The sequence below is a fragment of the Osmia lignaria genome, unplaced genomic scaffold, assembly GCF_051020975.1.
Source record: "Osmia lignaria lignaria isolate PbOS001 unplaced genomic scaffold, iyOsmLign1 scaffold0003, whole genome shotgun sequence".
Classification (NCBI taxonomy): domain Eukaryota; kingdom Metazoa; phylum Arthropoda; class Insecta; order Hymenoptera; family Megachilidae; genus Osmia; species Osmia lignaria.
In genome coordinates this window covers 10474499-10497522 of record NW_027478160.1, presented here as the reverse complement: position 1 = coordinate 10497522, position 23024 = coordinate 10474499, and positions in this window count along the sequence as shown.

The window sequence follows — 23024 nt, the reverse complement described above, 5'->3', positions numbered from 1 at the left end:
AGCTCGCTTCGTTTCCGAGATATTTGCAGATTTATCTCAAGGGAAGGGGCCTGACGGACATATTTCGAGATATTTCTTCTTCTTGTTGTTCTTCTTCTGCACAGCTAAGCTGGAAGTGCCATTTGCAGCGCGCAATAGTGCAGAGTTATCTCAAAGAAAGGGGCCACGGTGTTTCTGTATCTCTATTATGTTGGTGCGGCTTCGGAACTTTTAAATATCTTGATATATCTCGAGAACTACGCATCTGTCCAAAAAATATCATAGAACATAAAAAGTAGGAATCCTAATTTTCTACAAAAAAGGTCTCTTAACATTTTGCCGTAGCTCGCTTCGTTTCCGAGATATTTGCAGATTTATCTCAAGGGAAGGGGCCTGACGGACATATTTCCAGATATTTCTTCTTCTTGTTGTTCTTCTTCTGCACAGCTAAGCTGGAAGTGGCATTTGCAGCTCGCAATAGTGCAGAGTTATCTCAAAGAAAGGGGCCACGGTGTTTCTGTATCTCTATTATGTTGGTGCGGCTTCGGAACTTTTAAATATCTTGATATATCTCGAGAACTACGCATCTGATCAAAAAATATCGTAGAACATAAAAAGTAGGAAACTTAATTCTCTACAAATAAGGTCTCTTAACATTTTGCCATAGCTCGCTTGGTTTCCGAGATATTTGCAGATTTATCTCAAGGGAAGGGGCCTGACGGACATATTCCGAGATATTTCTTCTTCTTGTTGTTCTTCTTCTGCACAGCTAAGCTGGAAGTGGCATTTGCGGCTCGCACTAGTGCAGAGTTATCTCAAAGAAAGGGGCCACGGTGTTTCTGTATCTCTATTATGTTGGTGCGGCTTCGGAACTTTTAAGTATCTCGATATATCTCGAAAACTACGCTTCTGATCAAAAAATATCATAGAACATAAATTGTTGGAAACATAATTCTCTACAAAAAACGTCTCTTAACATTTTGCCATAGCTCGCTTCGTTTCCGAGATATTTGCAGATTTATCTCAAGGGAAGGGTCCTGATGGACATATTTCGAGATATTTCTTCTTCTTGTTGTTCCTCTTCTGCACAGCTAAGCTGGAAGTGGCATTTGCAGCTCGCAATAGTGCAGAGTTATGTCAAAGAAAGAGGCCACGGTGTTTCTGCACCTCTATTATGTTGGTGCAGCTTCGGAACTTTTAAATATCTTGATATATCTCGAGAACTACGCATCTGATCAAAAAATATCATAGAACATAAAAAGTAGGAAACTTAATTGTCTACAAATAAGGTCTCTTAACATTTTGGCATAGCTCGCTTCGTTTCCGAGATATTTGCAGATTTATCTCAAGGGAAGGGGCCTGACGGACATATTTCGAGATATTTCTTCTTCTTGTTGTTCTTCTTCTGCACAGCTAAGCTGGAAGTGGCATTTGCAGCTCGCAATAGTGCAGAGTTATCGCAAAGAAAGGGGCCACGGTGTTTCTGTATCTCTATTATGTTGGTGCGGCTTCGGAAATTTTAAATATCTTGATATATCTCGAGAACTACGCATCTGATCAAAAAATATCATAGAACATAAATTGTAGGGAACATAATTCTCTACAAAAAAGGTCTCTTAACATTTTGCCATAGCTCGCTTCGTTTCCGAGATATTTGCAGATTTATCTCAAGGGAAGGGGCCTGACGGACATATGTCGAGATATTTCTTCTTCTTGTTGTTCTTCTTCTGCACAGCTAAGCTGGAAGTGCCATTTGCAGCGCGCAATAGTTGCAGAGTTATCTCAAAGAAAGGGGCCACGGTGTTTCTGTATCTCTATTATGTTGGTGCGGCTTCGGAACTTTTAAATATCTTGATATATCTCGAGAACTACGCATCTGTTCAAAAAATATCATAGAACATAAAAAGTAGGAATCCTAATTTTCTACAAAAAAGGTCTCTTAACATTTTGCCGTAGCTCGCTTCGTTTCCGAGATATTTGCAGATTTATCTCAAGGGAAGGGGCCTGACGGACATATTTCCAGATATTTCTTCTTCTTGTTGTTCTTCTTCTGCACAGCTAAGCTGGAAGTGGCATTTGCAGCTCGCAATAGTGCAGAGTTATCTCAAAGAGAGGGGCCACGGTGTTTCTGTATCTCTATTATGTTGGTGCGGCTTCGGAACTTTTAAATATCTTGATATATCTCGAGAACTACGAATCTGGTCAGAAAATATCATAGAAGATAAAAAGTAGGAAACTTAATTCTCTACAAAAAAGGTCTCTTAACATTTTGCCATAGCTGGCATCGTTTCCGAGATATTTGCAGATTTATCTCAAGGGAAGGGGCCTGACGGACATATTCCGAGATATTTCTTCTTCTTGTTGTTCCTCTTCTGCACAGCTAAGCTGGAAGTGGCATTTGCAGCTCGCAATAGTGCAGAGTCATCTCAAAGAAAGAGGCCACGGTGTTTCTGCACCTCTATTATGTTGGTGCAGCTTCGGAACTTTTAAATATCTTGATATATCTCGAGAACTACGCATCTGATCAAAAAATATCGTAGAACATAAAAAGTAGGAAACTTAATTCTCTACAAATAAGGTCTCTTAACATTTTGCCATAGCTCGCTTGGTTTCCGAGATATTTGCAGATTTATCTCAAGGGAAGGGGCCTGACGGACATATTCCGAGATATTTCTTCTTCTTGTTGTTCTTCTTCTGCACAGCTAAGCTGGAAGTGGCATTTGCGGCTCGCACTAGTGCAGAGTTATCTCAAAGAAAGGGGCCACGGTGTTTCTGTATCTCTATTATGTTGGTGCGGCTTCGGAACTTTTAAGTATCTCGATATATCTCGAAAACTACGCTTCTGATCAAAAAATATCATAGAACATAAATTGTAGGAAACATAATTCTCTACAAAAAACGTCTCTTAACATTTTGCCATAGCTCGCTTCGTTTCCGAGATATTTGCAGATTTATCTCAAGGGAAGGGTCCTGATGGACATATTTCGAGATATTTCTTCTTCTTGTTGTTCTTCTTCTGCACAGCTAAACTGGAAGTGGCATTTCCAGCTCGCAATCGTGCAGAGTTATCTCAAAGAAAGGGGCCACGGTGTTTCTGTATCTCTATTATGTTGGTGCGGCTTCGGAACTTTTAAATATCTTGATATATCTCGAGAACTACGCCTCTGATCGAAAAATATCATAGAACATAAAAAGTAGGAAACTTAAGTCTCTACAAAAAAGGTCTCTTAACATTTTGCCATAGCTCGCTTCGTTTCCGAGATATTTGCAGATTTATCTCAAGGGAAGGGGCCTGACGGACATATTTCGAGATATTTCTTCTTCTTGTTGTTCTTCTTCTGCACAGCTAAGCTGGAAGTGGCATTTGCAGCTCGCAGTAGTGCAGAGTTATCTCAAAGAAAGGAGCCACGGTGTTTCTGTATCTCTATTATGTTGGTGCGGCTTCGGAACTTTTAAATATCTCGATATATCTCGAAAACTACGCTTCTGATCAAAAAATATCATAGAACATAAATTGTAGGAAACATAATTCACTACAAAAAACGTCTCTTAACATTTTGCCATAGCTCGCTTCGTTTCCGAGATATTTGCAGATTCAGCTCAAAGGAACGGGCCTGACGGACATATTTCGAGATACTTCTTCTTCTCGTTGTTCTTCTTCTGCACAGCTAAGCTGTAGGTGGCATTTGCGGCTCGCAGTCGTGCAGAGTTATCTCAAAGAGAGGGGCCACGGTGTTTCTGTATCTCTATTATGTTGGTGCGGCTTCGGAACTTTTAAATATCTTGATATATCTCGAGAACTACGCCTCTGATCGAAAAATATCATAGAACATAAAAAGTAGGAAACTTAATTCTCTACAAAAAAGGTCTCTTAACATTTTGCCATAGCTCGCTTCGTTTCCGAGATATTTGCAGATTTATCTCAAGGTAAGGGGCCTGACGGACATATTTCGAGATATTTCTTCTTCTTGTTGTTCTTCTTCTGCACAGCTAAGCTGGAAGTGGCATTTGCAGCGCGCAATAGTGCAGAGTTATCTCAAAGAAAGGGGCCACGGTGTTTCTGTATCTCTATTATGTTGGTGCGGCTTCGGAACTTTTAAATATCTTGATATATCTCGAGAACTGCGCATCTGATCAAAAAATATCATAGAAGATAAAAAGTAGGAAACTTAATTCTCTACAAAAAAGGTCTCTTAACATTTTGCCATAGCTCGCTTTGTTTCCGAGATATTTGCAGATATATCTCAAGGGCAGGGGCCTGACGGACATATTTCGAGATATTTCTTCTTCTTGTTGTTCTTCTTCTGCACAGCTAAGCTGGAAGTGGCATTTGCAGCTCGCAATAGTGCAGAGTTATCTCAAAGAAAGGGGCCACGGTGTTTCTGTATCTCTATTATGTTGGTGCGGCTTCGGAACTTTTAAATATCTTGATATATCTCGAGAACTACGCGTCTGATCAAAAAATATCATAGAACATAAAAAGTAGGAAACATAATTCTCTACAAAAAAGGTCTCTTAACATTTTGCCATAGCTCGCTTCGTTTCCGAGATATTTGCAGATTTATCTCAAGGGAAGGGGCCTGACGGACATATTTCGAGATATTTCTTCTTCTTGTTGTTCTTCTTCTGCACAGCTAAACTGGACGTGGCATTTCCAGCTCGCAATAGTGCAGAGTTATCTCAAAGAGAGGGGCCACGGTGTTTCTGTATCTCTATTATGTTGGTGCGGCTTCGGAACTTTTAAATATCTTGATATATCTCGAGAACTACGCATCTGATCAAAAAATATCATAGAACATAAATTGTAGGAAACATAATTGTCTACAAAAAAGGTCTCTTAACATTTTGCCATAGCTCGCTTCGTTTCCGAGATACTTGCCGATTTATCTCAAGGGAAGGGGCCTGACGGACATATTCCGAGATATTTCTTCTTCTTGTTGTTCCTCTTCTGCACAGCTAAGCTGGAAGTGGCATTTGCAGCTCGCAATAGTGCAGAGTTATCTCAAAGAAAGAGGCCACGGTGTTTCTGCACCTCTATTATGTTGGTGCAGCTTCGGAACTTTTAAATATCTTGATATATCTCGAGAACTACGCATCTGATCAAAAAATATCATAGAACATAAAAAGTAGGAAACTTAATTCTCTACAAAAAAGGTCTCTTAACGTTTTGCAATAGCTCGCTTTGTTTCCGAGATATTTGCAGATTTATCTCAAGGGAAGGGTCCTGACGGACATATTTCGAGATATTTCTTCTTCTTGTTGTTCTTCTTCTGCACAGCTAAGCTGGAAGTGGCATTTGCAGCGCGCAATAGTGCAGAGTTATCTCAAAGAAAGGGGCCACGGTGTTTCTGTATCTCTATTATGTTAGTGCGGCTTCGGAACTTTTAAATATCTTGATATATCTCGAGAACTACGCATCTGATCAAAAAATATCATAGAACATAAAAAGTAGGAAACTTAATTCTCTACAAAAAAGGTCTCTTAACATTTTGCCATAGCTCGCTTCGTTTCCGAGATATTTGCAGATTTATCTCAAGGGAAGGGGCCTGACGGACATATTTCGAGATATTTCTTCTTCTTGTTGTTCTTCTTCTGCACAGCTAAGCTGGAAGTGGCATTTGCAGCGCGCAATAGTGCAGAGTTATCTCAAAGAAAGGGGCCACGGTGTTTCTGTATCTCTATTATGTTGGTGCGGCTTCGGAACTTTTAAATATCTTGATATATCTCGAGAACTACGCATCTGATCAAAAAATAGCATAGAAGATAAAAAGTAGGAAACTTAATTCTCTACAAAAAAGGTCTCTTAACATTTTCCCATAGCTGGCATCGTTTCCGAGATATTTGCAGATATATCTCAAGGGAAGGGGCCTGACGGACATATTCCGAGATATTTCTTCTTCTTGTTGTTCTTCTTCTGCACAGCTAAGCTGGAAGTGGCATTTGCAGCGCGCAATAGTGCAGAGTTATCTCAAAGAACGGGGCCACGGTGTTTCTGTATCTCTATTATGTTAGTGCGGCTTCGGAACTTTTAAATATCTTGATATATCTCGAGAACTACGCATCTGGTCAAAAAATATCATAGAACGTAAAAAGTAGGAATCCTAATTTTCTACAAAAAAGGTCTCTTAACATTTTGCCGTAGCTCGCTTCGTTTCCGAGATATTTGCAGATTTATCTCAAGGGAAGGGGCCTGACGGACATATTTCCAGATATTTCTTCTTCTTGTTGTTCTTCTTCTGCACAGCTAAGCTGGAAGTGGCATTTGCAGCTCGCAGTAGTGCAGAGTTATCTCAAAGAAAGGGGCCACGGTGTTTCTGTATCTCTATTATGTTGGTGCGGCTTCGGAACTTTTAAATATCTTGATATATCTCGAGAACTACGCATCTGATCAAAAAATAGCATAGAAGATAAAAAGTAGGAAACTTAATTCTCTACAAAAAAGGTCTCTTAACATTTTCCCATAGCTGGCATCGTTTCCGAGATATTTGCAGATATATCTCAAGGGAAGGGGCCTGACGGACATATTCCGAGATATTTCTTCTTCTTGTTGTTCCTCTTCTGCACAGCTAAGCTGGAAGTGGCATTTGCAGCTCGCAATAGTGCAGAGTTATCTCAAAGAAAGAGGCCACGGTGTTTCTGCACCTCTATTATGTTGGTGCAGCTTCGGAACTTTTAAATATCTTGATATATCTCGAGAACTACGCATCTGATCAAAAAATATCATAGAACATAAAAAGTAGGAAACTTAATTCTCTACAAAAAAGGTCTCTTAACGTTTTGCAATAGCTCGCTTCGTTTCCGAGATATTTGCAGATTTATCTCAAGGGAAGGGTCCTGACAGACATATTTCGAGATATTTCTTCTTCTTGTTGTTCTTCTTCTGCACAGCTAAACTGGAAGTGGCATTTCCAACTCGCAATAGTGCAGAGTTATCCCAAAGAAAGGGGCCACGATGTTTCTGTATCTCTATTATGTTGGTGCGGCTTCGGAACTTTTAAATATCTCGATATATCTCGAAAACTACGCATCTGATCAAAAAATATCATAGAACATAAAAAGTAGGAAACATAATTCTCTACAAAAAAGGTCTCTTAACATTTTCCCATAGCTGGCATCGTTTCCGAGATATTTGCAGATTTAGCTCAAGGGAAGGGGCCTGACGACATATTCCGAGATATTTCTTCTTCTTGTTGTTCCTCTTCTGCACAGCTAAGCTGGAAGTGGCATTTGCAGCTCGCAATAGTGCAGAGTTATCTCAAAGAAAGGGGCCACGGTGTTTCTGTATCTCTATTATGTTGGTGCGGCTTCGGAACTTTTAAATATCTTGATATATCTCGAGAACTACGCATCTGATCAAAAAATATCATAGAACATAAAAAGTAGGAAACTTAATTCTCTACAAAAAAGGTCTCTCAACGTTTTGCAATAGCTCGCTTCGTTTCCGAGATATTTGCAGATTTATCTCAAGGGAAGGGTCCTGACGGACATATTTCGAGATATTTCTTCTTCTTGTTGTTCTTCTTCTGCACAGCTAAGCTGGAAGTGGCATTTGCAGCTCGCAGTAGTGCAGAGTTATCTCAAAGAAAGGAGCCACGGTGTTTCTGTATCTCTATTATGTTGGTGCGGCTTCGGAACTTTTAAATATCTCGATATATCTCGAAAACTACGCTTCTGATCAAAAAATATCATAGAACATAAATTGTAGGAAACATAATTCACTACAAAAAACGTCTCTTAACATTTTGCCATAGCTCGCTTCGTTTCCGAGATATTTGCAGATTCAGCTCAAAGGAACGGGCCTGACGGACATATTTCGAGATACTTCTTCTTCTCGTTGTTCTTCTTCTGCACAGCTAAGCTGTAAGTGGCATTTGCGGCTCGCAATCGTGCAGAGTTATCTCAAAGAGAGGGGCCACGGTGTTTCTGTATCTCTATTATGTTGGTGCGGCTTCGGAACTTTTAAATATCTTGATATATCTCGAGAACTACGCCTCTGATCGAAAAATATCATAGAACATAAAAAGTAGGAAACTTAAGTCTCTACAAAAAAGGTCTCTTAACATTTTGCCATAGCTCGCTTCGTTTCCGAGATATTTGCAGATTTATCTCAAGGGAAGGGGCCTGACGGACATATTTCGAGATATTTCTTCTTCTTGTTGTTCTTCTTCTGCACAGCTAAGCTGGAAGTGGCATTTGCAGCTCGCAGTAGTGCAGAGTTATCTCAAAGAAAGGAGCCACGGTGTTTCTGTATCTCTATTATGTTGGTGCGGCTTCGGAACTTTTAAATATCTCGATATATCTCGAAAACTACGCTTCTGATCAAAAAATATCATAGAACATAAATTGTAGGAAACTTAATTCTCTACAAAAAAGGTCTCTTAACATTTTGCCATAGCTCGCTTCGTTTCCGAGATATTTGCAGATTTATCTCAAGGGAAGGGGCCTGACGGACATATTTCGAGATATTTCTTCTTCTTGTTGTTCTTCTTCTGCACAGCTAAGCTGGAAGTGGCATTTGCAGCGCGCAATAGTGCAGTGTTATCGCAAAGAAAGGGGCCACGGTGTTTCTGTATCTCTATTATGTTGGTGCGGCTTCGGAACTTTTAAATATCTCGATATATCTCGAAAACTACGCATCTGATCAAAAAATATCATAGAACATAAAAAGTAGGAAACATAATTCTCTACAAAAAAGGTCTCTTAACATTTTCCCATAGCTGGCATCGTTTCCGAGATATTTGCAGATTTAGCTCAAGGGAAGGGGCCTGACGACATATTCCGAGATATTTCTTCTTCTTGTTGTTCCTCTTCTGCACAGCTAAGCTGGAAGTGGCATTTGCAGCTCGCAATAGTGCAGAGTTATCTCAAAGAAAGGGGCCACGGTGTTTCTGTATCTCTATTATGTTGGTGCGGCTTCGGAACTTTTAAATATCTTGATATATCTCGAGAACTACGCATCTGATCAAAAAATATCATAGAACATAAAAAGTAGGAAACCTAATTTTCTACAAAAAAGGTCGCTTAACATTTTGCCGTAGCTCGCTTCGTTTCCGAGATATTTGCAGATTTATCTCAAGGGAAGGGGCCTGACGGACATATTTCGAAATATTTCTTATTCTTGTTGTTCTTCTTCTGCACAGCTAAGCTGGAAGTGGCATTTGCAGCTCGCAATAGTGCAGAGTTATCTCAAAGAAAGGGGCCACGGTGTTTCTGTACCTCTATTATGTTGGTGCAGCTTCGGAGCTTTTAAATATCTTGATATATCTCGAGAACTACGCATCTGATCAAAAAATATCATAGAACATAAAAAGTAGGAAACTTAATTCTCTACAAAAAAGGTCTCTCAACGTTTTGCAATAGCTCGCTTCGTTTCCGAGATATTTGCAGATTTATCTCAAGGGAAGGGTCCTGACGGACATATTTCGAGATATTTCTTCTTCTTGTTGTTCTTCTTCTGCACAGCTAAACTGGAAGTGGCATTTCCAGCTCGCAATAGTGCAGAGTTATCCCAAAGAAAGGGGCCACGGTGTTTCCGTATCTCTATTATGTTGGTGCGGCTTCGGAACTTTTAAATATCTCGATATATCTCGAAAACTACGCTTCTGATCAAAAAATATCATAGAACATAAATTGTAGGAAACATAATTCTCTACAAAAAAGGTCTCCTAACATTTTGCCATAGCTCGCTTCGTTTCCGAGATATTTGCAGATTTATCTCAAGGGAAGGGTCCTGATGGACATATTTCGAGATATTTCTTCTTCTTGTTGTTCTTCTTCTGCACAGCTAAGCTGGAAGTGGCATTTGCAGCTCGCAGTAGTGCAGAGTTATCTCAAAGAAAGGAGCCACGGTGTTTCTGTATCTCTATTATGTTGGTGCGGCTTCGGAACTTTTAAATATCTCGATATATCTCGAAAACTACGCTTCTGATCAAAAAATATCATAGAACATAAATTGTAGGAAACTTAATTCTCTACAAAAAAGGTCTCTTAACATTTTGCCATAGCTCGCTTCGTTTCCGAGATATTTGCAGATTTATCTCAAGGGAAGGGGCCTGACGGACATATTTCGAGATATTTCTTCTTCTTGTTGTTCTTCTTCTGCACAGCTAAGCTGGAAGTGGCATTTGCAGCGCGCAATAGTGCAGTGTTATCGCAAAGAAAGGGGCCACGGTGTTTCTGTATCTCTATTATGTTGGTGCGGCTTCGGAACTTTTAAATATCTCGATATATCTCGAAAACTACGCATCTGATCAAAAAATATCATAGAACATAAAAAGTAGGAAACATAATTCTCTACAAAAAAGGTCTCTTAACATTTTCCCATAGCTGGCATCGTTTCCGAGATATTTGCAGATTTAGCTCAAGGGAAGGGGCCTGACGACATATTCCGAGATATTTCTTCTTCTTGTTGTTCCTCTTCTGCACAGCTAAGCTGGAAGTGGCATTTGCAGCTCGCAATAGTGCAGAGTTATCTCAAAGAAAGGGGCCACGGTGTTTCTGTATCTCTATTATGTTGGTGCGGCTTCGGAACTTTTAAATATCTTGATATATCTCGAGAACTACGCATCTGATCAAAAAATATCATAGAACATAAAAAGTAGGAAACCTAATTTTCTACAAAAAAGGTCGCTTAACATTTTGCCGTAGCTCGCTTCGTTTCCGAGATATTTGCAGATTTATCTCAAGGGAAGGGGCCTGACGGACATATTTCGAAATATTTCTTATTCTTGTTGTTCTTCTTCTGCACAGCTAAGCTGGAAGTGGCATTTGCAGCTCGCAATAGTGCAGAGTTATCTCAAAGAAAGGGGCCACGGTGTTTCTGTACCTCTATTATGTTGGTGCAGCTTCGGAGCTTTTAAATATCTTGATATATCTCGAGAACTACGCATCTGATCAAAAAATATCATAGAACATAAAAAGTAGGAAACTTAATTCTCTACAAAAAAGGTCTCTCAACGTTTTGCAATAGCTCGCTTCGTTTCCGAGATATTTGCAGATTTATCTCAAGGGAAGGGTCCTGACGGACATATTTCGAGATATTTCTTCTTCTTGTTGTTCTTCTTCTGCACAGCTAAACTGGAAGTGGCATTTCCAGCTCGCAATAGTGCAGAGTTATCCCAAAGAAAGGGGCCACGGTGTTTCCGTATCTCTATTATGTTGGTGCGGCTTCGGAACTTTTAAATATCTCGATATATCTCGAAAACTACGCTTCTGATCAAAAAATATCATAGAACATAAATTGTAGGAAACATAATTCTCTACAAAAAAGGTCTCCTAACATTTTGCCATAGCTCGCTTCGTTTCCGAGATATTTGCAGATTTATCTCAAGGGAAGGGTCCTGATGGACATATTTCGAGATATTTCTTCTTCTTGTTGTTCTTCTTCTGCACAGCTAAGCTGGAAGTGGCATTTGCAGCTCGCAGTAGTGCAGAGTTATCTCAAAGAAAGGAGCCACGGTGTTTCTGTATCTCTATTATGTTGGTGCGGCTTCGGAACTTTTAAATATCTCGATATATCTCGAAAACTACGCTTCTGATCAAAAAATATCATAGAACATAAATTGTAGGAAACATAATTCACTACAAAAAACGTCTCTTAACATTTTGCCATAGCTCGCTTCGTTTCCGAGATATTTGCAGATTCAGCTCAAAGGAACGGGCCTGACGGACATATTTCGAGATACTTCTTCTTCTCGTTGTTCTTCTTCTGCACAGCTAAGCTGTAAGTGGCATTTGCGGCTCGCAATCGTGCAGAGTTATCTCAAAGAGAGGGGCCACGGTGTTTCTGTATCTCTATTATGTTGGTGCGGCTTCGGAACTTTTAAATATCTTGATATATCTCGAGAACTACGCCTCTGATCGAAAAATATCATAGAACATAAAAAGTAGGAAACTTAATTCTCTACAAAAAAGGTCTCTTAACATTTTGCCATAGCTCGCTTCGTTTCCGAGATATTTACAGATTTATCTCAAGGGAAGGGGCCTGACGGACATATATCGAGATATTTCTTCTTCTTGTTGTTCTTCTTCTGCACAGCTAAGCTGGAAGTGGCATTTGCAGCTCGCAATAGTGCAGTGTTATCGCAAAGAAAGGGGCCACGGTGTTTCTGTATCTCTATTATGTTGGTGCGGCTTCGGAACTTTTAAATATCTTGATATATCTCGAGAACTACGCATCTGATCAAAAAATATCATAGAACATAAAAAGTAGGAACCCTAATTTTCTACAAAGAAGGTCTCTTAACATTTTGCCGTAGCTCGCTTCGTTTCCGAGATATTTGCAGATTTATCTCAAGGGAAGGGGCCTGACGGACATATTTCGAAATATTTCTTATTCTTGTTGTTCTTCTTCTGCACAGCTAAGCTGGAAGTGGCATTTGCAGCTCGCAATAGTGCAGAGTTATCTCAAAGAAAGGGGCCACGGTGTTTCTGTACCTCTATTATGTTGGTGCAGCTTCGGAGCTTTTAAATATCTTGATATATCTCGAGAACTACGCATCTGATCAAAAAATATCATAGAACATAAAAAGTAGGAAACTTAAGTCTCTACAAAAAAGGTCTCTTAACATTTTGCCATAGCTCGCTTCGTTTCCGAGATATTTGCAGATTTATCTCAAGGGAAGGGGCCTGACGGACATATTTCGAGATATTTCTTCTTCTTGTTGTTCTTCTTCTGCACAGCTAAGCTGGAAGTGGCATTTGCAGCTCGCAGTAGTGCAGAGTTATCTCAAAGAAAGGAGCCACGGTGTTTCTGTATCTCTATTATGTTGGTGCGGCTTCGGAACTTTTAAATATCTCGATATATCTCGAAAACTACGCTTCTGATCAAAAAATATCATAGAACATAAATTGTAGGAAACATAATTCACTACAAAAAACGTCTCTTAACATTTTGCCATAGCTCGCTTCGTTTCCGAGATATTTGCAGATATATCTCAAGGGCAGGGGCCTGACGGACATATTTCGAGATATTTCTTCTTCTTGTTGTTCTTCTTCTGCACAGCTAAGCTGGAAGTGGCATTTACAGCTCGCAACAGTGCAGAGTTATCTCAAAGAAAGGGGCCACGGTGTTTCTGTATCTCTATTATGTTGGTGCGGCTTCGGAACTTTTAAATATCTTGATATATCTCGAGAACTACGCCTCTGATCGAAAAATATCATAGAACATAAAAAGTAGGAAACTTAAGTCTCTACAAAAAAGGTCTCTTAACATTTTGCCATAGCTCGCTTCGTTTCCGAGATATTTGCAGATTTATCTCAAGGGAAGGGGCCTGACGGACATATCTCGAGATATTTCTTCTTCTTGTTGTTCTTCTTCTGCACAGCTAAGCTGGAAGTGGCATTTGCAGCGCGCAATAGTGCAGAGTTATCTCAAAGAAAGGGGCCACGGTGTTTCTGTATCTCTATTATGTTAGTGCGGCTTCGGAACTTTTAAATATCTTGATATATCTCGAGAACTACGCATCTGATCAAAAAATATCATAGAACATAAAAAGTAGGAAACTTAATTCTCTACAAAAAAGGTCTCTTAACATTTTGCCATAGCTCGCTTCGTTTCCGAGATATTTGCAGATTTATCTCAAGGGAAGGGGCCTGACGGACATATTTCGAGATATTTCTTCTTCTTGTTGTTCTTCTTCTGCACAGCTAAGCTGGAAGTGGCATTTGCAGCGCGCAATAGTGCAGTGTTATCGCAAAGAAAGGGGCCACGGTGTTTCTGTATCTCTATTATGTTGGTGCGGCTTCGGAACTTTTAAATATCTCGATATATCTCGAAAACTACGCATCTGATCAAAAAATATCATAGAACATAAAAAGTAGGAAACATAATTCTCTACAAAAAAGGTCTCTTAACATTTTCCCATAGCTGGCATCGTTTCCGAGATATTTGCAGATTTAGCTCAAGGGAAGGGGCCTGACGACATATTCCGAGATATTTCTTCTTCTTGTTGTTCCTCTTCTGCACAGCTAAGCTGGAAGTGGCATTTGCAGCTCGCAATAGTGCAGAGTTATCTCAAAGAAAGGGGCCACGGTGTTTCTGTATCTCTATTATGTTGGTGCGGCTTCGGAACTTTTAAATATCTTGATATATCTCGAGAACTACGCATCTGATCAAAAAATATCATAGAACATAAAAAGTAGGAAACCTAATTTTCTACAAAAAAGGTCGCTTAACATTTTGCCGTAGCTCGCTTCGTTTCCGAGATATTTGCAGATTTATCTCAAGGGAAGGGGCCTGACGGACATATTTCGAAATATTTCTTATTCTTGTTGTTCTTCTTCTGCACAGCTAAGCTGGAAGTGGCATTTGCAGCTCGCAATAGTGCAGAGTTATCTCAAAGAAAGGGGCCACGGTGTTTCTGTACCTCTATTATGTTGGTGCAGCTTCGGAGCTTTTAAATATCTTGATATATCTCGAGAACTACGCATCTGATCAAAAAATATCATAGAACATAAAAAGTAGGAAACTTAATTCTCTACAAAAAAGGTCTCTCACCGTTTTGCAATACCTCGCTTCGTTTCCGAGATATTTGCAGATTTATCTCAAGGGAAGGGTCCTGACGGACATATTTCGAGATATTTCTTCTTCTTGTTGTTCTTCTTCTGCACAGCTAAACTGGAAGTGGCATTTCCAGCTCGCAATAGTGCAGAGTTATCCCAAAGAAAGGGGCCACGGTGTTTCCGTATCTCTATTATGTTGGTGCGGCTTCGGAACTTTTAAATATCTCGATATATCTCGAAAACTACGCTTCTGATCAAAAAATATCATAGAACATAAATTGTAGGAAACATAATTCTCTACAAAAAAGGTCTCCTAACATTTTGCCATAGCTCGCTTCGTTTCCGAGATATTTGCAGATTTATCTCAAGGGAAGGGTCCTGATGGACATATTTCGAGATATTTCTTCTTCTTGTTGTTCTTCTTCTGCACAGCTAAGCTGGAAGTGGCATTTGCAGCTCGCAGTAGTGCAGAGTTATCTCAAAGAAAGGAGCCACGGTGTTTCTGTATCTCTATTATGTTGGTGCGGCTTCGGAACTTTTAAATATCTCGATATATCTCGAAAACTACGCTTCTGATCAAAAAATATCATAGAACATAAATTGTAGGAAACATAATTCACTACAAAAAACGTCTCTTAACATTTTGCCATAGCTCGCTTCGTTTCCGAGATATTTGCAGATTCAGCTCAAAGGAACGGGCCTGACGGACATATTTCGAGATACTTCTTCTTCTCGTTGTTCTTCTTCTGCACAGCTAAGCTGTAAGTGGCATTTGCGGCTCGCAATCGTGCAGAGTTATCTCAAAGAGAGGGGCCACGGTGTTTCTGTATCTCTATTATGTTGGTGCGGCTTCGGAACTTTTAAATATCTTGATATATCTCGAGAACTACGCCTCTGATCGAAAAATATCATAGAACATAAAAAGTAGGAAACTTAGTTCTCTACAAAAAAGGTCTCTTAACATTTTGCCATAGCTCGCTTCGTTTCCGAGATATTTACAGATTTATCTCAAGGGAAGGGGCCTGGCGGACATATATCGAGATATTTCTTCTTCTTGTTGTTCTTCTTCTGCACAGCTAAGCTGGAAGTGGCATTTGCAGCTCGCAATAGTGCAGTGTTATCGCAAAGAAAGGGGCCACGGTGTTTCTGTATCTCTATTATGTTGGTGCGGCTTCGGAACTTTTAAATATCTTGATATATCTCGAGAACTACGCATCTGATCAAAAAATATCATAGAACATAAAAAGTAGGAACCCTAATTTTCTACAAAAAAGGTCTCTTAACATTTTGCCGTAGCTCGCTTCGTTTCCGAGATATTTGCAGATTTATCTCAAGGGAAGGGGCCTGACGGACATATTTCGAAATATTTCTTATTCTTGTTGTTCTTCTTCTGCACAGCTAAGCTGGAAGTGGCATTTGCAGCTCGCAATAGTGCAGAGTTATCTCAAAGAAAGGGGCCACGGTGTTTCTGTACCTCTATTATGTTGGTGCAGCTTCGGAGCTTTTAAATATCTTGATATATCTCGAGAACTACGCATCTGATCAAAAAATATCATAGAACATAAAAAGTAGGAAACTTAAGTCTCTACAAAAAAGGTCTCTTAACATTTTGCCATAGCTCGCTTCGTTTCCGAGATATTTGCAGATTTATCTCAAGGGAAGGGGCCTGACGGACATATTTCGAGATATTTCTTCTTCTTGTCGTTCTTCTTCTGCACAGCTAAGCTGGAAGTGGCATTTGCAGCTCGCAGTAGTGCAGAGTTATCTCAAAGAAAGGAGCCACGGTGTTTCTGTATCTCTATTATGTTGGTGCGGCTTCGGAACTTTTAAATATCTCGATATATCTCGAAAACTACGCTTCTGATCAAAAAATATCATAGAACATAAATTGTAGGAAACATAATTCACTACAAAAAACGTCTCTTAACATTTTGCCATAGCTCGCTTCGTTTCCGAGATATTTGCAGATATATCTCAAGGGCAGGGGCCTGACGGACATATTTCGAGATATTTCTTCTTCTTGTTGTTCTTCTTCTGCACAGCTAAGCTGGAAGTGGCATTTACAGCTCGCAACAGTGCAGAGTTATCTCAAAGAAAGGGGCCACGGTGTTTCTGTATCTCTATTATGTTGGTGCGGCTTCGGAACTTTTAAATATCTTGATATATCTCGAGAACTACGCCTCTGATCGAAAAATATCATAGAACATAAAAAGTAGGAAACTTAAGTCTCTACAAAAAAGGTCTCTTAACATTTTGCCATAGCTCGCTTCGTTTCCGAGATATTTGCAGATTTATCTCAAGGGAAGGGGCCTGACGGACATATCTCGAGATATTTCTTCTTCTTGTTGTTCTTCTTCTGCACAGCTAAGCTGGAAGTGGCATTTGCAGCGCGCAATAGTGCAGAGTTATCTCAAAGAAAGGGGCCACGGTGTTTCTGTATCTCTATTATGTTAGTGCGGCTTCGGAACTTTTAAATATCTTGATATATCTCGAGAACTACGCATCTGATCAAAAAATATCATAGAACATAAAAAGTAGGAAACTTAATTCTCTACAAAAAAGGTCTCTTAACATTTTGCCATAGCTCGCTTCGTTTCCGAGATATTTGCAGATTTATCTCAAGGGAAGGGGCCTGACGGACATATTTCGAGATATTTCTTCTTCTTGTTGTTCTTCTTCTGCACAGCTAAGCTGGAAGTGGCATTGGCAGCGCGCAATAGTGCAGTGTTATCGCAAAGAAAGGGGCCACGGTGTTTCTGTATCTCTATTATGTTGGTGCGGCTTCGGAACTTTTAAATATCTCGATATATCTCGAAAACTACGCATCTGATCAAAAAATATCATAGAACATAAAAAGTAGGAAACATAATTCTCTACAAAAAAGGTCTCTTAACATTTTCCCATAGCTGGCATCGTTTCCGAGATATTTGCAGATTTAGCTCAAGGGAAGGGGCCTGACGACATATTCCGAGATATTTCTTCTTCTTGTTGTTCCTCTTCTGCACAGCTAAGCTGGAAGTGGCATTTGCAGCTCGCAATAGTGCAGAGTTATCTCAAAGAAAGGGGCCACGGTGTTTCTGTATCTCTATTATGTTGGTGCGGCTTCGGAACTTTTAAATATCTTGATATATCTCGAGAACTACGCATCTGATCAAAAAATATCATAGAACATAAAAAGTAGGAAACCTAATTTTCTACAAAAAAGGTCGCTTAACATTTTGCCGTAGCTCGCTTCGTTTCCGAGATATTTGCAGATTTATCTCAAGGGAAGGGGCCTGACGGACATATTTCGAAATATTTCTTATTCTTGTTGTTCTTCTTCTGCACAGCTAAGCTGGAAGTGGCATTTGCAGCTCGCAATAGTGCAGAGTTATCTCAAAGAAAGGGGCCACGGTGTTTCTGTACCTCTATTATGTTGGTGCAGCTTCGGAGCTTTTAAATATCTTGATATATCTCGAGAACTACGCATCTGATCAAAAAATATCATAGAACATAAAAAGTAGGAAACTTAATTCTCTACAAAAAAGGTCTCTCAACGTTTTGCAATAGCTCGCTTCGTTTCCGAGATATTTGCAGATTTATCTCAAGGGAAGGGTCCTGACGGACATATTTCGAGATATTTCTTCTTCTTGTTGTTCTTCTTCTGCACAGCTAAACTGGAAGTGGCATTTCCAGCTCGCAATAGTGCAGAGTTATCCCAAAGAAAGGGGCCACGGTGTTTCCGTATCTCTATTATGTTGGTGCGGCTTCGGAACTTTTAAATATCTCGATATATCTCGAAAACTACGCTTCTGATCAAAAAATATCATAGAAGATAAATTGTAGGAAACATAATTCTCTACAAAAAAGGTCTCCTAACATTTTGCCATAGCTCGCTTCGTTTCCGAGATATTTGCAGATTTATCTCAAGGGAAGGGTCCTGATGGACATATTTCGAGATATTTCTTCTTCTTGTTGTTCTTCTTCTGCACAGCTAAGCTGGAAGTGGCATTTGCAGCTCGCAGTAGTGCAGAGTTATCTCAAAGAAAGGAGCCACGGTGTTTCTGTATCTCTATTATGTTGGTGCGGCTTCGGAACTTTTAAATATCTCGATATATCTCGAAAACTACGCTTCTGATCAAAAAATATCATAGAACATAAATTGTAGGAAACATAATTCACTACAAAAAACGTCTCTTAACATTTTGCCATAGCTCGCTTCGTTTCCGAGATATTTGCAGATTCAGCTCAAAGGAACGGGCCTGACGGACATATTTCGAGATACTTCTTCTTCTCGTTGTTCTTCTTCTGCACAGCTAAGCTGTAAGTGGCATTTGCGGCTCGCAATCGTGCAGAGTTATCTCAAAGAGAGGGGCCACGGTGTTTCTGTATCTCTATTATGTTGGTGCGGCTTCGGAACTTTTAAATATCTTGATATATCTCGAGAACTACGCCTCTGATCGAAAAATATCATAGAACATAAAAAGTAGGAAACTTAATTCTCTACAAAAAAGGTCTCTTAACATTTTGCCATAGCTCGCTTCGTTTCCGAGATATTTACAGATTTATCTCAAGGGAAGGGGCCTGACGGACATATATCGAGATATTTCTTCTTCTTGTTGTTCTTCTTCTGCACAGCTAAGCTGGAAGTGGCATTTGCAGCTCGCAATAGTGCAGTGTTATCGCAAAGAAAGGGGCCACGGTGTTTCTGTATCTCTATTATGTTGGTGCGGCTTCGGAACTTTTAAATATCTTGATATATCTCGAGAACTACGCATCTGATCAAAAAATATCATAGAACATAAAAAGTAGGAAACCTAATTTTCTACAAAAAAGGTCTCTTAACATTTTGCCGTAGCTCGCTTCGTTTCCGAGATATTTGCAGATTTATCTCAAGGGAAGGGGCCTGACGGACATATTTCGAAATATTTCTTATTCTTGTTGTTCTTCTTCTGCACAGCTAAGCTGGAAGTGGCATTTGCAGCTCGCAATAGTGCAGAGTTATCTCAAAGAAAGGGGCCACGGTGTTTCTGTACCTCTATTATGTTGGTGCAGCTTCGGAGCTTTTAAATATCTTGATATATCTCGAGAACTACGCATCTGATCAAAAAATATCATAGAACATAAAAAGTAGGAAACTTAAGTCTCTACAAAAAAGGTCTCTTAACATTTTGCCATAGCTCGCTTCGTTTCCGAGACATTTGCAGATTTATCTCAAGGGAAGGGGCCTGACGGACATATTTCGAGATATTTCTTCTTCTTGTTGTTCTTCTTCTGCACAGCTAAGCTGGAAGTGGCATTTGCAGCTCGCAGTAGTGCAGAGTTATCTCAAAGAAAGGAGCCACGGTGTTTCTGTATCTCTATTATGTTGGTGCGGCTTCGGAACTTTTAAATATCTCGATATATCTCGAAAACTACGCTTCTGATCAAAAAATATCATAGAACATAAATTGTAGGAAACATAATTCACTACAAAAAACGTCTCTTAACATTTTGCCATAGCTCGCTTCGTTTCCGAGATATTTGCAGATATATCTCAAGGGCAGGGGCCTGACGGACATATTTCGAGATATTTCTTCTTCTTGTTGTTCTTCTTCTGCACAGCTAAGCTGGAAGTGGCATTTACAGCGCGCAATAGTGCAGAGTTATCTCAAAGAAAGGGGCCACGGTGTTTCTGTATCTCTATTATGTTGGTGCGGCTTCGGAACTTTTAAATATCTTGATATATCTCGAGAACTACGCATCTGATCAAAAAATAGCATAGAAGATAAAAAGTAGGAAACTTAATTCTCTACAAAAAAGGTCTCTTAACATTTTCCCATAGCTGGCATCGTTTCCGAGATATTTGCAGATATATCTCAAGGGAAGGGGCCTGACGGACATATTCCGAGATATTTCTTCTTCTTGTTGTTCCTCTTCTGCACAGCTAAGCTGGAAGTGGCATTTGCAGCTCGCAATAGTGCAGAGTTATCTCAAAGAAAGAGGCCACGGTGTTTCTGCACCTCTATTATGTTGGTGCAGCTTCGGAACTTTTAAATATCTTGATATATCTCGAGAACTACGCATCTGATCAAAAAATATCATAGAACATAAAAAGTAGGAAACTTAATTCTCTACAAAAAAGGTCTCTTAACGTTTTGCAATAGCTCGCTTCGTTTCCGAGATATTTGCAGATTTATCTCAAGGGAAGGGTCCTGACGGACATATTTCGAGATATTTCTTCTTCTTGTTGTTCTTCATCTGCACAGCTAAACTGGAAGTGGCATTTCCAACTCGCAATAGTGCAGAGTTATCCCAAAGAAAGGGGCCACGATGTGTCTGTATCTCTATTATGTTGGTGCGGCTTCGGAACTTTTAAATATCTCGATATATCTCGAAAACTACGCATCTGATCAAAAAATATCATAGAACATAAAAAGTAGGAAACATAATTCTCTACAAAAAAGGTCTCTTAACATTTTCCCATAGCTGGCATCGTTTCCGAGATATTTGCAGATTTAGCTCAAGGGAAGGGGCCTGACGACATATTCCGAGATATTTCTTCTTCTTGTTGTTCCTCTTCTGCACAGCTAAGCTGGAAGTGGCATTTGCAGCTCGCAATAGTGCAGAGTTATCTCAAAGAAAGGGGCCACGGTGTTTCTGTATCTCTATTATGTTGGTGCGGCTTCGGAACTTTTAAATATCTTGATATATCTCGAGAACTACGCATCTGATCAAAAAATATCATAGAACATAAAAAGTAGGAAACCTAATTTTCTACAAAAAAGGTCGCTTAACATTTTGCCGTAGCTCGCTTCGTTTCCGAGATATTTGCAGATTTATCTCAAGGGAAGGGGCCTGACGGACATATTTCGAAATATTTCTTATTCTTGTTGTTCTTCTTCTGCACAGCTAAGCTGGAAGTGGCATTTGCAGCTCGCAATAGTGCAGAGTTATCTCAAAGAAAGGGGCCACGGTGTTTCTGTACCTCTATTATGTTGGTGCAGCTTCGGAGCTTTTAAATATCTTGATATATCTCGAGAACTACGCATCTGATCAAAAAATATCATAGAACATAAAAAGTAGGAAACTTAATTCTCTACAAAAAAGGTCTCTCAACGTTTTGCAATAGCTCGCTTCGTTTCCGAGATATTTGCAGATTTATCTCAAGGGAAGGGTCCTGACGGACATATTTCGAGATATTTCTTCTTCTTGTTGTTCTTCTTCTGCACAGCTAAACTGGAAGTGGCATTTCCAGCTCGCAATAGTGCAGAGTTATCCCAAAGAAAGGGGCCACGGTGTTTCCGTATCTCTATTATGTTGGTGCGGCTTCGGAACTTTTAAATATCTCGATATATCTCGAAAACTACGCTTCTGATCAAAAAATATCATAGAACATAAATTGTAGGAAACATAATTCACTACAAAAAACGTCTCTTAACATTTTGCCATAGCTCGCTTCGTTTCCGAGATATTTGCAGATTCAGCTCAAAGGAACGGGCCTGACGGACATATTTCGAGATACTTCTTCTTCTCGTTGTTCTTCTTCTGCACAGCTAAGCTGTAAGTGGCATTTGCGGCTCGCAATCGTGCAGAGTTATCTCAAAGAGAGGGGCCACGGTGTTTCTGTATCTCTATTATGTTGGTGCGGCTTCGGAACTTTTAAATATCTTGATATATCTCGAGAACTACGCATCTGATCAAAAAATATCATAGAACATAAAAAGTAGGAAACTTAATTCTCTACAAAAAAGGTCTCTTAACATTTTGCCATAGCTCGCTTTGTCTCCGAGATATTTGCAGATTTATCTCAAGGGAAGGGGCCTGACGGACATATTTCGAGATATTTCTTCTTCTTGTTGTTCTTCTTCTGCACAGCTAAGCTGGAAGTGGCATTTGCGGCTCGCACTAGTGCAGAGTTATCTCAAAGAAAGGGGCCACGGTGTTTCTGTATCTCTATTATGTTGGTGCGGCTTCGGAACCTTTAAATATCTCGATATATCTCGAAAACTACGCTTCTGATCAAAAAATATCATAGAAGATAAATTGTAGGAAACATAATTCTCTACAAAAAAGGTCTCTTAACATTTTGCCATAGCTCGTTTCGTTTCCGAGATATTTGCAGATATATCTCAAGGGCAGGGGCCTGACGGACATATTTCGAGATATTTCTTCTTCTTGTTGTTCTTCTTCTGCACAGCTAAGCTGGAAGTGGCATTTGCAGCTCGCAATAGTGCAGTGTTATCGCAAAGAAAGGGGCCACGGTGTTTCTGTATCTCTATTATGTTGGTGCGGTTTCGGAACTTTTAAATATCTTGATATATCTCGAGAACTACGCGCCTGATCAAAAAATATCATAGAACATAAAAAGTAGGATACATAATTCTGTACAAAAAAGGTCTCTTAACATTTTGCCATAGCTCGCTTCGTTTCCGAGATATTTGCAGATTTATCTCAAGGGAAGGGGCCTAACGGACATATTTCGAGATATTTCTTCTTCTTGTTGTTCTTCTTTTGCACAGCTAAGCTGGAAGTGGCATTTGCGGCTCGCACTAGTGCAGAGTTATCTCAAAGAAAGGGGCCAC